The sequence below is a fragment of the Lissotriton vulgaris genome, chromosome 5 (assembly GCF_964263255.1).
Source record: "Lissotriton vulgaris chromosome 5, aLisVul1.2, whole genome shotgun sequence".
NCBI classification, from domain to species: domain Eukaryota; kingdom Metazoa; phylum Chordata; class Amphibia; order Caudata; family Salamandridae; genus Lissotriton; species Lissotriton vulgaris.
The window spans coordinates 562,826,188-562,840,748 of NC_141693.1; the positions used below are offsets into that span (position 1 = coordinate 562,826,188).

The following is a 14,561-nucleotide window of genomic DNA, read 5'->3' on the forward strand; positions in this document are numbered from 1 at the left end:
TATACGAACCTAAGCGCGCCCTGCGATCGTCCGGATCTTTTCTGCTATCCTGTCCACGTTTCAAGTTAACAACAAAAGGAGGCAGATCTTTTTCAGTTCAGGCTCCTACCATCTGGAACAAGCTACCGGAGGCGCTTCGCAGAGAACCCAATCTTCTCCATTTTAGGAAGTCCTTGAAAACCTTACTCTTTAAAGACGCATTCCCATCTCAATAGTCGGCTACTGGATTAGACACCCCTATACTCCTATTTCATCTTTGTTGCTGTACTTAGTCAGTAGCGCTTTGAGACCTGTCGGTGAGTTGGCGCGATACAAAACCCAGTTACAAATTACAAATTACAAATTGGCAGGGTGCCAACTCTAAATTGATGATAGAGTTTCCTATCTGCACTTTTGATGTTGTCCCAATATGTCTCAGTGTGAGTGACCACTTTATGGAGCAAAAAGATGCCTGTCAGGTTGTGTTTCTGTGAAAGCATAACCAAATCTTCTTTGACTGTGGCCCAAAACAGTAGTTTAAATTCTTTTTTCGACGGAAAAGCCTGGTTTACTGGATCTGACCACTGCATGTGAAGACCCATTCTATAGAGAGTTGCCTTCACATTCTTAAACCAGGATATATTCCCTGACCCTGATGTCAATCTCACATCCCGAATTTCATTTGCAAACATAGAAAGTTCTGGAGTGGACCAAATACGTCTCCAAAGGGCTACCATCCTATAGAGTGCCTGATTTTTGATGGTTTGACAGCCCATGTCTAACGTAAGTGAGAGTGATGGTGAAGATGCTGGAAGACCTACCAGACTACGGAAAAACTTGTTCTGGATTTTATCCAATGAGGCAAGATCAACATAACCCCACAGATCCGAACCGTAGAGGATGGCTGAACTAATTTTGGCATTGAAAATTTTTAATGCTGCCAAAATTCTTTTAGTTTGGGAGCAGTGCTGTTCTTTAACAAGGCAACCCGATAACCGGGCAAATTTTAAATAGAGCGCCTCGATCTGCTCCTTCCAGCGCAGCCTATAGTCGATAACCACCCCTAGGTAGGTCATCACCCCTACTTGTTCCAAAATGGTACCGTTTATGGTTACATGACCCCTTAGTGGTTTGTTCTTGGTCAGAACCATGAATTTGGTTTTTGAAACATTAATTTCGAGGTCATTTATTTTACAAAACTCCACAAACTTATTTATTGCGGTCTGGAGCCCCATCTGCGTTTTTGTCAAAATCAAAGTATCATCGGCAAAAATTAAGAGGGGGAATCTTGTCCCACCCAAGACTGGCGCATCTGTCGGGGTAGATGAAAGAAACTGTACTACTTGATTAATAAAGAGTAAGAACAAGGTTGGTGCCAAGACACAGCCTTGTCTTACTCCACGGGTCACTGGGAAGGGCTCGGTCACCTGGCCCTGACGCCCCCATCTCACTCTGGCAAAGTTAGATTCATGTAGCCTGATGGTCAGATCCAGTAATTCAGGCGGCATACCCATGCAATTCAGGGCTATCCACAACTTCTCTCTGGGGACCAAATCGAACGCAGATTTAAGATCCACGAACGCTGCGTATATGGTGCCTTCTCCTAGATGCACTGTCTTCCAGTAGATCATAACAAATCGAAGTACTTGGTCGACAGTGCTTATACTGGCTCTGAAGCCAGCTTGCAGCGGGGATAAGATATTTTCTTCACTCATCCAAGACTGGATTCTACCCAGCAGCCTTCTGGCAATTACTTTCTGCAGGGCGTAGATAAGGCTTATAGGGCGGTAATTCCCCGCAAGGGTCTTATCACCTTTTTTAAATACAGGGAGGACTGCTACTTCCAATATACACGTCTTCAAATGTGCACCAGAGTATCCTGAAATGAAGTAGTAGCTGTTACCACGCTGGGGAACTACCATACATGATTCGAACTACGATACTAATGCTAACGACTATAAACAAAAAGCCAACTCACCAACCTAATTTCGAAGGGATTACAACCTCAGTGGTTCAAAAACCGTAGCGTCGCCACGACTGGCGTCTCACTTAATATCAACAGCAAACCCAATAGGGTTATAAACATAAACAGCCGCCTCGCGCCAAACAGCCATAAGCGCCATCTTGGATTGGTCAAAAACCCCTGAAACTGCTCGTAAACTGGCAAAAAACAAATTGCTGTGGACATGAAAATGCAAAACAAAAAGGAAACCAAAAGGGGATCGATAGGACCATCTGACTCCCCGGGATTAAACAAGTGAACAACTCAAAAGAGGCACAATGAACATGAAACAAGCTCAGAGTCCCAGTGAAAGGCGGACTGCGGATGAACCAACAGGCGCCATCTTGGAATGGTGGATTTCAGCAAAAGTAAATAATGCCCGTCTCAAAGGCAACAGGAGGATGTCAAATGAGCTGCTAGTTTGCTAAATATACAAGGGATAAACTACACCCTGCCTAGATAATACAAATATAGGCAAGCTGCTACCCGTATCCCATAAATTGTGAAACAAATCAAAAGTGGAATACACCTGATGTAATAGCAATACAAAAATGTACAAGATCAAAACGCGAAAAACAAAATGAGAGAAAGAAAAAGAAAACACTGTGCAGTGTGTAAACAACAGTGCAGACCGAATGGGTGCTGATTATGAGAAAAGAATATGTGAAGAAGGTTACTGAACCCTTAAACAAGTGATAAGAAGGGCATTCAAAGCATGTAATTGCTTATAAGACACCTAAAGGAAAAACAAATAATGAATGTCAAAGTTGCCAGACATGCACAATAGTCCAATAAGGGACAACCATAGATATTGCTATCAAAACATAAACAATATAACACAGTATACACAGTGCAGGCTGATGGCGCTAATGGACAATAGCAAACCATCATAAATGCATATCAACCCTGAAGGCGAGAAGAAAAAATTAAAAAGTAACCAGAAGACTAGAGTTGCAACATTCATAAAAAGCATATCAAGTCTAGGCGATCATTAAGACCTGACGGATGCATTGTCCCCAAGGTTTGAATCCAATGTACCTCCCTCTGGAGTAATAATCTGTTGATGTCTAGACCTGGTCTGTCCATGATCTGCTCAACTATTTGTACATGTAGTTGAGCTATCGTATGATGGGCTTCTTCCCAGTGTCTTGCTAAACTTGATGTGGAGTTCTTGGTGCGTATACGGCTCTTATGCTCAGTGATGCGTACTTTGAGCATACGGGAAGTCTTCCCGATATACGCTTTGCCACAAGGGCACTTAATGCAATAAATCACGTTTACTGAATTACAGTCTGTGGTGTGCTTATGTTGGTATTTTTTGCCTGATGTAGGATGTGTCAGAGTGGTGCCAACTGTCACAATATTACAGTGGGTACAATTATTACATCGTTTTGCACCTGCAAAAGACTGAATCTGTTCTGCTCTCGAAGATCTGGCCAATAAGGTGCGTAGATTGCACCCTTTAGTATAGGCAAACAAGGGTCTATCATGGAAAATGCCATGGAAATCTCCCTCAGTCTGTAATAAATCCCAGCGGTTTAAAATTATTTTCTTCACAGACTGCGAAACAGTGGAGAATTTGGAGACGTATACCATACGCTTACTTGTCTCATTAATAGATGGCTGTAGTAACTCATCACGAGTTTTCAACAAGGCTTTTCGGAAACATTCTTGCACTGTGTGCTCAGGGTAACCGCGATTTAAAAATCGCTGTGAGTATTCCTCCATTTTCTCTTGACAGGTCACAGGATCTGAACAGATCCTGCGTATCCTAATAAACTGTGAATATGGTAAGTTGTTAAGCAATCCCCTTGGGTGAAAACTGGAATGACCTAGAGTGCTGTTGCGATCTGTCAGTTTGGAATAAACTGATGTTTGAAATTTGTTCTGTGGTGTTTTGTGGACCTGAACGTCCAGATAATGAATAGAGTCTGAATGTATGGTGTAGGTTAAACGGATGTGTGGATTCAAATTGTTCACTGTATTGATCATGTCTACCAATGCTTGATCCGTATCCTGCCATAACAAAAAAATGTTGTCAATGTATCTACAATACAGAGGGATTTTTCCCCACCATGTCGGATTAGTAATGATGTGCTCGAACTCATATTAGGACATATAAATGTTGGCATAGAGGTCCCCGTCAATTGAACGAAAAACTGCTTTTGCCATTGGAAATAACTGTTGTGTGAACAAAATTTCAAAAGTTGGAGAATGAATATTTGTTCCATATCAATGTGATCAGTCTGCAATAAGGCCCATTCGACCGCCTCAAGACCTGCTGCACGGGGGATCTTGGTATAGAGTGCTGTCACATCAATAGTGCACAGCAAAATGGTAGATTGAGGATCATTGTCTAACCTGGATAATTTCTGCAAAAAGTGTGTAGTGTCTTTTAGGTAAGTGCTCCAATTTTGCACAAAAAGTTGTAAATAAATATCCAAAAATCTTCCGATTGGATCAAAGATAGACCCACAGCCCGACACAATCGGTCGGAACGGTGGGTCCGTGGCATCTTTATGCATTTTAGGAATCATATAGATTTGTGGACGTCGAGGATGGGCTTGTAACCAAGAAAGATTTGGTAGAGTCATCAATCCAATCCTTATTGTATGCTTCTTCTAGTAATTGCCCCAGCATCTCTTGGAGTTGTGTGGTAGGCTCATAAGTGAGCAACATGTATGTGTTAGGGTCACTGATGGCAATAGGCACAGTTAGAGGATGGCCATCTGACCAGGTGCCCAATTTAGAGTGGACGGTCAAATGGCTTTTTTTTTTAACTGTCCATCACTGCCAGGTGAAGGACAATACAAAAATAACGCCCGCCCCCCCCCCCCCCAACTGGAGAAAACTCCCATGGCGTGGGGGGCCATACGTTTTTTGGGTTTTTATTTTCATAAACAAAGTCTTGCTTCGGTGTTTGCTTTTGAAAAATAAAAATCTTTGGAAAGGTGTGTCAGCCGGCAGTCATGTTCGAAATGGTATTTCACTTTTTTCATACATTGACAACAGCGCTCATGACGTGGTTCCTGCCAATGTATAAAGATGTCTGCAGGCTGGTGGACTTCTCTAAATTTGATGGGTAGATTAATAACAGGATGGAGGGTCCTCCACCACCCCTCTTACCTTTACTTCACATGCCAAAACCGGAATAAGGCCCTCCATCTAGACTGGCACAGTGCGCGAAAAACAATGGGTTAGAATGCTACCTAGACTATCTGCAAGCATTCATCCCATTGCCTTTTGGGTCTTTGATTGCCAGTAGTGTGCATGGAAACCTGATACTGGTGCAGCTTTTTAAGCCTACTACTGCCAATGTTTGTGTATTCTCAAATGTGGCAGATTTGCATTCCTTCAAGAAGTACTTCTATGGGTGCAGATTTTCAACTTTTATCTCCTAGAGTTCTGGGCATCCGGGCCCTCCTCTTTCCTGGCCAGCCTCCTGCCCCCACTCTTCAAGAACCTATAAGAATCCATGCTGCAAGCCAGGTATCTTTGCTAGAAAAAAATACATACAGCGATTCCAAGTTGACATCACTTACACTGTTACTATTTACAACTAAGCAGGTTCCTGCTCTAACTAGTGTTTTCGCAGAACTTCATCAATGTAACCCCCTCCGGTACCTTCACTTTTTTCATACATTGACAACAGCGCTCATGACGTGGTTCCTGCCAATGTATAAAGATGTCTGCAGGCTGGTGGACTTCTCTAAATTTGATGGGTAGATTAATAACAGGATGGAGGGTCCTCCACCACCCCTCTTACCTTTACTTCACATGCCAAAACCGGAATAAGGCCCTCCATCTAGACTGGCACAGTGCGCGAAAAACAATGGGTTAGAATGCTACCTAGACTATCTGCAAGCATTCATCCCATTGCCTTTTGGGTCTTTGATTGCCAGTAGTGTGCATGGAAACCTGATACTGGTGCAGCTTTTTAAGCCTACTACTGCCAATGTTTGTGTATTCTCAAATGTGGCAGATTTGCATTCCTTCAAGAAGTACTTCTATGGGTGCAGATTTTCAACTTTTATCTCCTAGAGTTCTGGGCATCCGGGCCCTCCTCTTTCCTGGCCAGCCTCCTGCCCCCACTCTTCAAGAACCTATAAGAATCCATGCTGCAAGCCAGGTATCTTTGCTAGAAAAAAATACATACAGCGATTCCAAGTTGACATCACTTACACTGTTACTATTTACAACTAAGCAGGTTCCTGCTCTAACTAGTGTTTTCGCAGAACTTCATCAATGTAACCCCCTCCGGTACCTGCAATTATATATATGGTTAAAAAAAACAGACATTGAGTGGACCCTTCTGGCACGGGGCTGCAAATTGGACTGCTACGCCTCTGTGTGTACCCATAAATTCACACCCGTAGGTCAGACAGTGATGGCATTTAAGAAGCGACTCCAATGCCAGCACGCACACTCTCTGTGCGCCCTAAGGATCATGAAACACAACATAGGGAGAGGAAAGCAGACAGCAGTCGAAACTCCTAGCGCCAGACATCTGAACCTAAGCTCCTGGAAAAACACAGGCTGGGGTGTGTAAGGATGCCAGCAAACTCACTGTCATCAATCTAGTCGACCGTGGGAGATTCGAGGCAAGATACACACCTTAGTTTGGAGGCAAACCCGGGCAAGTCAGCAATAGGCTTTGAACTGGGTTAAACCGGGCCCCACCTATCCTGCGTGCGGCTCCATTGCTAGCTACCGGGCGGTGCAGATATTGGGACATCTGTAGTGAACACCCGCCTTAAATATGTCCATCGTCCAAAATCAAAGGCTTTAACTCGTCACCTTCCAACTGCCTTGAAACTAAGCAGTGGCTGGACCCTGTTATGTCATAGATGTGGACCGCCACACGGTGGAGACACTATGAGGGGTGTTTTATTACGCGGACCCCGCGAGTAAACTAAAAGTGGTCCGCCCCGTGACGTAGCGATCAAAGGTAATGAAACGGGGCCGCGACAAAACGTCCAGATCTTTGACTGGCAAGTGGAAAAGTACGCGTCCCTAATTACAGCAGAGGCTCCAGTCCGTGTAAACAACTAACCCTCTCCTTGTGAATCCATCTTTCCAACCCCACCCCCACCCCTATGCTGCGCAGTCAATGAATCTTTCCAACCGACACAGCACTAGTCCTCAGTGGGTCCGAACTAAGTAACGTCACTTTTTAATGTTCACCCTTTCCGAAACATGTTCACCAAAGGGAGTTGTACCGGTACTCGGAGGAGCAGAACGCGAGGCACTTTCAAACTGCAGAGTGATATACCGTGACCAGTATCGGGTATCAGAGCACCAGTTACAAGAGGAAACACGTTCATATATTTTGTTAGGCACGGGGAGATTATGCGATTTGCCCAGAATCACAGGACGTTTAGCGTTACCGAGATTCGAACCCAGATCTCCAGGTCCGCCGTCGAGCGCCCTAGCCATTAGTCCGTGTGTTTAACTGCCAATTTTGGTGCTGGAAACCTGGGGTCAGTTTTGCGCTGCTGATGCATCACTTTTTGTGACGCATCGGCGGCGTAAAACATGCGCCTTGTTGCGCCATATTTAAAAAGTGACGCATCTAGGTAGATGCGTCACTTTTTAAACCCCTGCGCCACATTATACCTGCGTCAGGTATAATGTATGCAGAGGGGGCGTTCCCCCGCAAAAAGCCTCGTAATAGTGACGCAGTGAAATCTATGAGATTTCACTGCGTCACTTTTAGGACGCTGTTGCGTCAAAATCTTGCGCCTGCCTCACAGCAGGCGTAAGACTGACGCAAGCCCTTTCACATGGGGCCTTCCCCATGTGAAAGGACGCATTGCTGGAGTTGCGTCACTTTTGTGACACACTCCAGCAATGCGTCACTTTTGCGCTTACAGATACGTCAGAAATACTGACGTATCTGTAACTCCTTGCGACATGATGCGTCATACATTAAATATGACACATCATTGGTGTCGCAAGGAGTGCGCAGTGAAAAGTGACGCATCGCTGTTTTCACGCAGCGATGCGTCACTTTTCATAAATAAGGCCCCAGGGTTCGAGCCTCGGGGTGGCGTCCACATCCAATCTCCCCGTTACCTGAATGTGTAATGTAAATATGGTGCTCTTGTAAAGCGCTCCAATACCTTCGGTCGAGTTTGCGCTATTAATCGGCTACAAAAAAACAAGCATTTGCAATGCAATAGGTCTCGCATCAGGAAAGTTTGAGCTATTGGTATTGTAAATGACAAATGTTTTATTTATGTGTTGGTTTTGAAAATAGCGAAATTAATAGCTTTGTCATTTACAATGCCAATAGTTTTGACTTTCGCAAATGTGACACCTATAGCATTTGTAATGCAATATGTGTTGTATTTACGTGACTTAGATGTATTGATATTACAAATAACAATGGCTTTTAATTTTTTTAAATAATTAATACTTAAATAAAAGTTATTGTAATTTAAAATGGTAATAGCTTAAACTTTTGTAAATAACTTTTGTGAAGATTATGTTCAGTGTATTTTATTGTGACGAAAATCCAAGAACAGAAGTGAAATATTAACACCTTTTTGTGACATTTGTAATAAAGCTTGAAACATTGCGAGAACATATTTGAACCAGTTGTTGTTGAATGGTTGCACAGATTGATGCTGTGGTGGCGCTGAGTGATGCTGTGGTGCGCTGAGTGATGCTGTGGTGTTGCGATAGATAGATTGATAGATAGATAGATAGATAGATAGATAGATAGATAGATAGATAGATAGATAGATAGATAGATAGATAGATAGATAGATAGATAGAGCTAGGGCGATAGCTAGATAGACAGATAGATAGAGTGAGGCCGCTAGATAGATAGATAGATAGATAGATAGATAGATAGATAGATAGATAGATAGATAGATAGATAGATAGATAGATAGATACACTCTGAAACTTACAAAAACTAGAGATAATAAACAGACAACGGTACATAGAATCCAAATTACATGCGCAAATTTGAGGATTTATGAGTGCAATGTTGTCACAAAAGGATGCCGTATAAATGTGATTTCTTTTACTTGCTAATATTAAGATGCCACACTGATGTAATATTGCTGGAGAGTAAATCCCACTAAGGGGGGGGGGGGGGGGGGGGGGAGAAGTTTTCACTAGAAAGTTTAAGTCAGTGGCAGCATAAATCCCTTTAACGATGAGATTACCTGCGACTGGCGTATTTTGCACGGTACTTCAGGAAAGTGTTATTTGGCAAAATCCATAGGTGCAGATTAACAACTTTTTGTTTGCACAATCATCATCTGTGTCGTAGCACTTATGTATGTATTTCAGTGCAGTTGAAAACTGAAGATACCTAACATGCACCCATCAAGTAGATCTGTATCTGGGGAGAGCTGGCGCAGAAACCCTCTCTCTCTGTCATGGCAGGAGCGTTTGCAGCGGGAAATTTCTGCATGAAGGGTTTTCGGCGCAGATGTGCTCTCTTTATGGCGCCGAACCTTCACTTAATGGCGCGAGATGCAGGGGGAGGCCAAAGCTATTAAGCTGTTCTTCAGTAGTTTTACAAAGGCAGGAAGCGCCCCAGTTAATTGGAAAGCTGAATGGAAAGTGGGTGGTGCGATCGAAGGAATGGGGGGGGTTAATAAGACTCATTAACATATCAAGAAGACGTGACCCTCCTTTCTGATTTTTTTAAAGACTTTTCTTGTGATGGTGATAGTTCTACCAAAAGGCGTGCATTCTCAAATTCTCAACCATTTCACGATTAGTGTTTCCATATGCACATCAGTTAGGTTCTAAGGAACGTTTGAATGTGTTGACAACAGAAGGTTACGTTTCTATTTTGCAAGAAGTGAGAACTCTCTGGAGAGTTCGACATCATACTCATTCGGAGCCCCGCCCCTTCCAAAAAACTTCAAAGATCTTTCACCTTCTGCAGATATTACTTCAGAAGGGAAAAGGTGAGTGAAAGTGTGGAGTAACAGCAGAAGAGTTGATTTTTGAACTGTGGAAACAGATCCGAGTCTCGGCATGGGGTCCAACATCCTGTGATTCTGGGCAAATCACTTAATCTCCCCTTATCTACCAAAATGAATGTGTCCTTGCATAATGTAACTGGTGCTTATGCAAAGCGCTACAGTACCTTCGGGATGAGTTCCTGCCATATAACAAGGACAAAGTAATTGCTTAAAGCGACGCAATATGAATTATGCTTTAGACTAGATCCGGCCGTACCTTAATGTTTGTACTCGCAGCATTTGTGTCAGGTCTTTTTTTTAAGTTTGTACTGCAGCCACCTACATTAAACACCGCTGCTCACCTTTAATATGTTTCTGCTTAGGCTGCCTTTGTGCTGGAGGGGGGTGGGTGCGTGGAAGCAACAACGGGAGCAAAGCAACAATTTTATTTTAAACAAGTTTTCCCGAACGTGTTGCTCTTTGATAAGTGCGTGCGGGCCGATTAGTTGTTATGGATAATGTTTTGTGGGTCTGTCCCTCCGTACGAGCTGATGTTGTGTGTTGGTATCAGACCAATTTCAGAAAGCACAAAGCCCTGGGAAATAACAGACGTGACATGTAGCGCTGACTGAACTGGTACCGCTTAAGGCGCTGGCGTGTCCACCACCCACGCGAATGACCCTGTGCAGGCAGTTGGTGGTTCCTTGGCGGGGGGAGTGGGAGGGTCATGTTCATCAACTTAGTCCAGTGGGGGCAAGGGGCAAAATGCTTGTGACAGCTGCAACAAGAGACTGCCCGCTGGTAAAAAAAAACAAGTACGAAAGAGAGGTGGAAGAGGAGAGTGCGAGTAGAAAGGAGAGAAGAGATAATGAGAAGAAAATAAATGTAGCAATAGATAGAAGTGAAACCAGAGGATGGAAACTCGTGCTTTGCTTCTCTAAGTGTTCAATCATTTGGTGTGGGTGGCAGAGAATGAGAATAGACTTGGCAGCAGGCAAGGCAGTAATAATTGTGGCGAGGAAGCTTGTTTTGGCACATGCTGGTATCTTGTTTTCTAAATACCGCTTGCAGCCAGAGCAGTCTTGCGGCTCTGCTGGATTGTAAGTTACTGGTGTTTCTTTTGCTTTGCTCAGTGCTTAGCAATGCAGCAGTTAGAAGTTGAGAGATGTGCTTATAGACAAAAGGTATAATGTTAGAAGTCAGAGTAAGCAGTACCTGAAATTGGAATAGAGAAGTGCAGGTGCTCACAATCCCACAGTAACTGTTTTCTACTGAGAAGTGCTGGTAATCTCCTATTTTACATATTTCATATCTGTTGATAAGTGCAGGTCCGCTCATAAATTACAGAAGTGCAGCTACTCCCTAGCTGACAGCACGTGCCCATTGAAAGCACTGGTAGTAGGAGGAGGATGATCACAAACACCCGTGGTTTCCTGTGGTCGGACTTCGAGACCCGTGCTCTGCTAGATATTTGGGGTGAAGCAGACGTGCAAACTACTCTGTACGAAAGAGAGGTGGAAGAGGAGAGTTTGAGTAGAAAGGAGAGAAGAGACTGAGACTGTGTGATGGTGTGTTACAGAAGATTATATCAGTTTGCACCCAGTAAATATCCGCAGTATTAGAACAAAAAGTTGAGGCAGCTGGGCCTGTTGTTGGATACGAGTCTAGATCGAAAGCAAAACAAGACGAACAACATGAGTGCGAGCTAGCCACCCATCCCTGCTGTTTGTTCCATGTTTGCAGTGAGAGTGGTGGGCGAAGGGAGACCAGCTGGTGGGGCATGGATACAACAAGCTTTCGGCATTGCGTGGTGGGGGTGGGGAGGCGGGGGGAGCAGGGTAGCGGCGAAGAGCAGATTTAAAAAAAACATTTGAAACAAGTCTACGGAGGAGGGCTGATTCTGCGGAGCGCGTGAAGTGGCAAGCTCTGGCATTGCGCAGAGGGGGGCGGGGGAGAGCATTCCTTTGAAATCTGAAGCTTTCAGCATTGCTGTGGCGGGTCTGATGCGATGATGCGAGGCACATGCCGAGCAAATGGCAAGCACGTGCACGAAGCACATGCACTGTGCGTAATCCGCCTGCCAAAGCCCTCTTGGTAATGCGCCTCTATATGTCTCGAGCTGCAATGCGCTTGCGCATTTGCAGGTCGAGACCTAAAAAATCTCGTATTGCTTGCTCTAAGCTGAGCTGCTGATAAATCACCAGCAGCTCAATTGCTGTATCAGGGGCTTCCTGGGGTTTACCCAGCTTGCATTGTATGGGGTATGCGATGCAGGGCCGTCTGCTTGTTCCATGCGAAACAGGACATTAAGTGCAAGTTGTGTAAAGTTTTTATTTTATTAGCAGATCAGAGTGGTTTCGTGTTACAGTGGAGTTTGAAAGGCAAGAGGCAACCCGAAAAAAACATTGTGGACGACATTTTACAAGGGCAAATCATTAAGCTGCATTTAATTTCTCAGTGTCCCGTAAAAGAGAATGAGAAAGAGGAGGGAGAAGAAACTCGTGAGTGTATAGAAAGAAAGCGGGGAGAGCGGGAACAAGCAAGAGACATAGATATCACCGAAAGGGACACATTCTATAGTGATGGAATTTGTGAACACGTAATAAGCATAATTCAATCAAACAATGACTCTCTGAAATGTCAAGTGAAACACCCTTTCAGCACCATTTTTTTTATTTTCAGCTATTTCGAACTTTATACATGTGATGCATTTGCGCCCATAGTAAGCCATGCTCATGTTTTACGTTGGTTCTGCTGCAGCACGGGGCATTTCATTCTGCGTCATTTGTTTAGTCGTAGCAGTACTAGTGTTTTTAGTGTTTTGTGTAAGGATTATGTACAATATAGGGAGGACGACGGGAATTATGCGGCAGGAGAGGACCACATTATGTGGCAGGAGTACATTTTGCAATAAGAAAAGGCAAATTGCGAGGCTTAATGCAGCACGTTATGATAGTATTACTTCATTATTTTTACATTTTAACACACAGTAACAATGTCTGGGAAAATATTTCACCTTATTAATACCAGTTTAATGCTCCAAAACAGCAAAAAGATACTCAACGATCACTTGCCAACCTTTGTGAAGGGCCTTCCACTGAACGGGAACATTTGTCACCATGTTTTTGGTAAGTCTTGATCTGCTTAAGCTAGAAACAATTTGTGGGTTAAAATCTGCAGAGTATGCAACAGATGATGGTTTATATGGCGAATGCGGCATTTCTATTATTATGCGGAAAATGCCATAGAAGTACACAATTCCAGTGGCCCTGAATTTAGGGTTGCAAACCAGTGCCCTAAAATGCATGCGCCGGTGTTTGACTTTTGTGACGAGGCTAATACTGTTTGCCACTGAATCTCAAGCAGATAGATCTTTCTGGAATGTGATCTGTATGAATGTCACTATGCGAGGGTAACAACAATTAACTGGCGCTCTGGCTGGGATTGTGTAATCCTTAGCTGTGCATGTGCACATCTAGACCATTTGAAAGGAGATGGGGATAGAAAGAAGGAGAGAGACAATCTGGAGATAGAGTGAAAAGGAGGAATAGGAATGAGTATAAAGTTTGGAGAAAGGGTGAAGGGAAGGTACTACAGAAAGAGAAAGACACAAAGATGAGAGAGTGGTAGAAAAAAGATTTAGGGGTTAAGACAAGAGCGATGTTTAGTAGAAGACAGGAGGGTTCAGCTAGGGAGTACAGAGAGATATAGTTAGTGATAGGAGGATGGAAGGGACTGATGGAAACCATGAGAGAGTAGAAGGAAAAATGAGGGAAAAGGAGATGGGAAAAGTGCAGTTTTTGATCTAAAAATGAGTTGCAAATGCATCACTTTGAGGGGGGGGGGGGGGCTCCACTTTCCTGAAGAAGTAGCTTGGCTCTAAAATTCATTGAAATGATCTCTCTCCTCATATAAAGTTACATGATGAAATTAAGTAAACACGAAACAATTATTATGCATATTCTTGGTAAATATCTAAAGGAGGCTGTTGTGCCCTTTAAATACAAATCAAAACACACAGGAGGAACTATGAATACAATTTCAACTTTGCCACGAGGTCAGGTGGCTTGCAATAACACAAGATAAAAAAATAAACCATTGATGCTTATTTTTATTAGTCACTACGTGGAGTTTCATAATATTTGTTTTTGTTCTTCAAATGCTTTATTTACATTGCTGTACTTCATTATTTTGTACCTTTTAAACTGACTAATACCACATTAGGTGAATAAACATTATTAATAAATTCATGGGAATTACAAAAGTTGTTTTAAAAGAAGCACCATAGTTGAATATACAAAAACTATATAGATCATTAGAGGCGAAATCTGTCAACAAGAGCGGAACCATGGTATGTCCTTGGCTAGGTTTCTTTCTCAGACTGCACACAGTATCCATATTGTGAATAAGTGAAAATTCAAGTGTTGTTCATACACCATAAGTGGAGAAGCAATCTGCACACATTTGAACTTTGAACAACATTGCCAAATAGATCCTTTTGTACATGCTAAAATAATAATACAGATAGCAGAAATGTTTCTGTATCCTCATGCACAATGCTGCACTGAAAGTGTTAATATTGTTAGGAAATACTTTCCTCGAAGCCCCGCCCCTAGCTCCGCGCCAAACTCCACCCTTAGTCCATGACT

At 43.2% G+C, this 14,561-nt stretch overlaps 1 long non-coding RNA gene across 1 annotated transcript in view; it reads right to left on the reverse strand.

Moving 5' to 3' along the window:
- LOC147711274 (uncharacterized) overlaps positions 1–6,786 on the reverse strand; it is a 32,820-nt gene extending 26,034 nt beyond the window's left edge. The window contains exon 1 of the long non-coding RNA XR_015295687.1: positions 6,596–6,786. This is a non-coding gene — a long non-coding RNA (uncharacterized LOC147711274). The remainder of the gene's footprint in view (positions 1–6,595) is intronic.
- Positions 6,787–14,561: the final 7,775 nt, after the last annotated feature.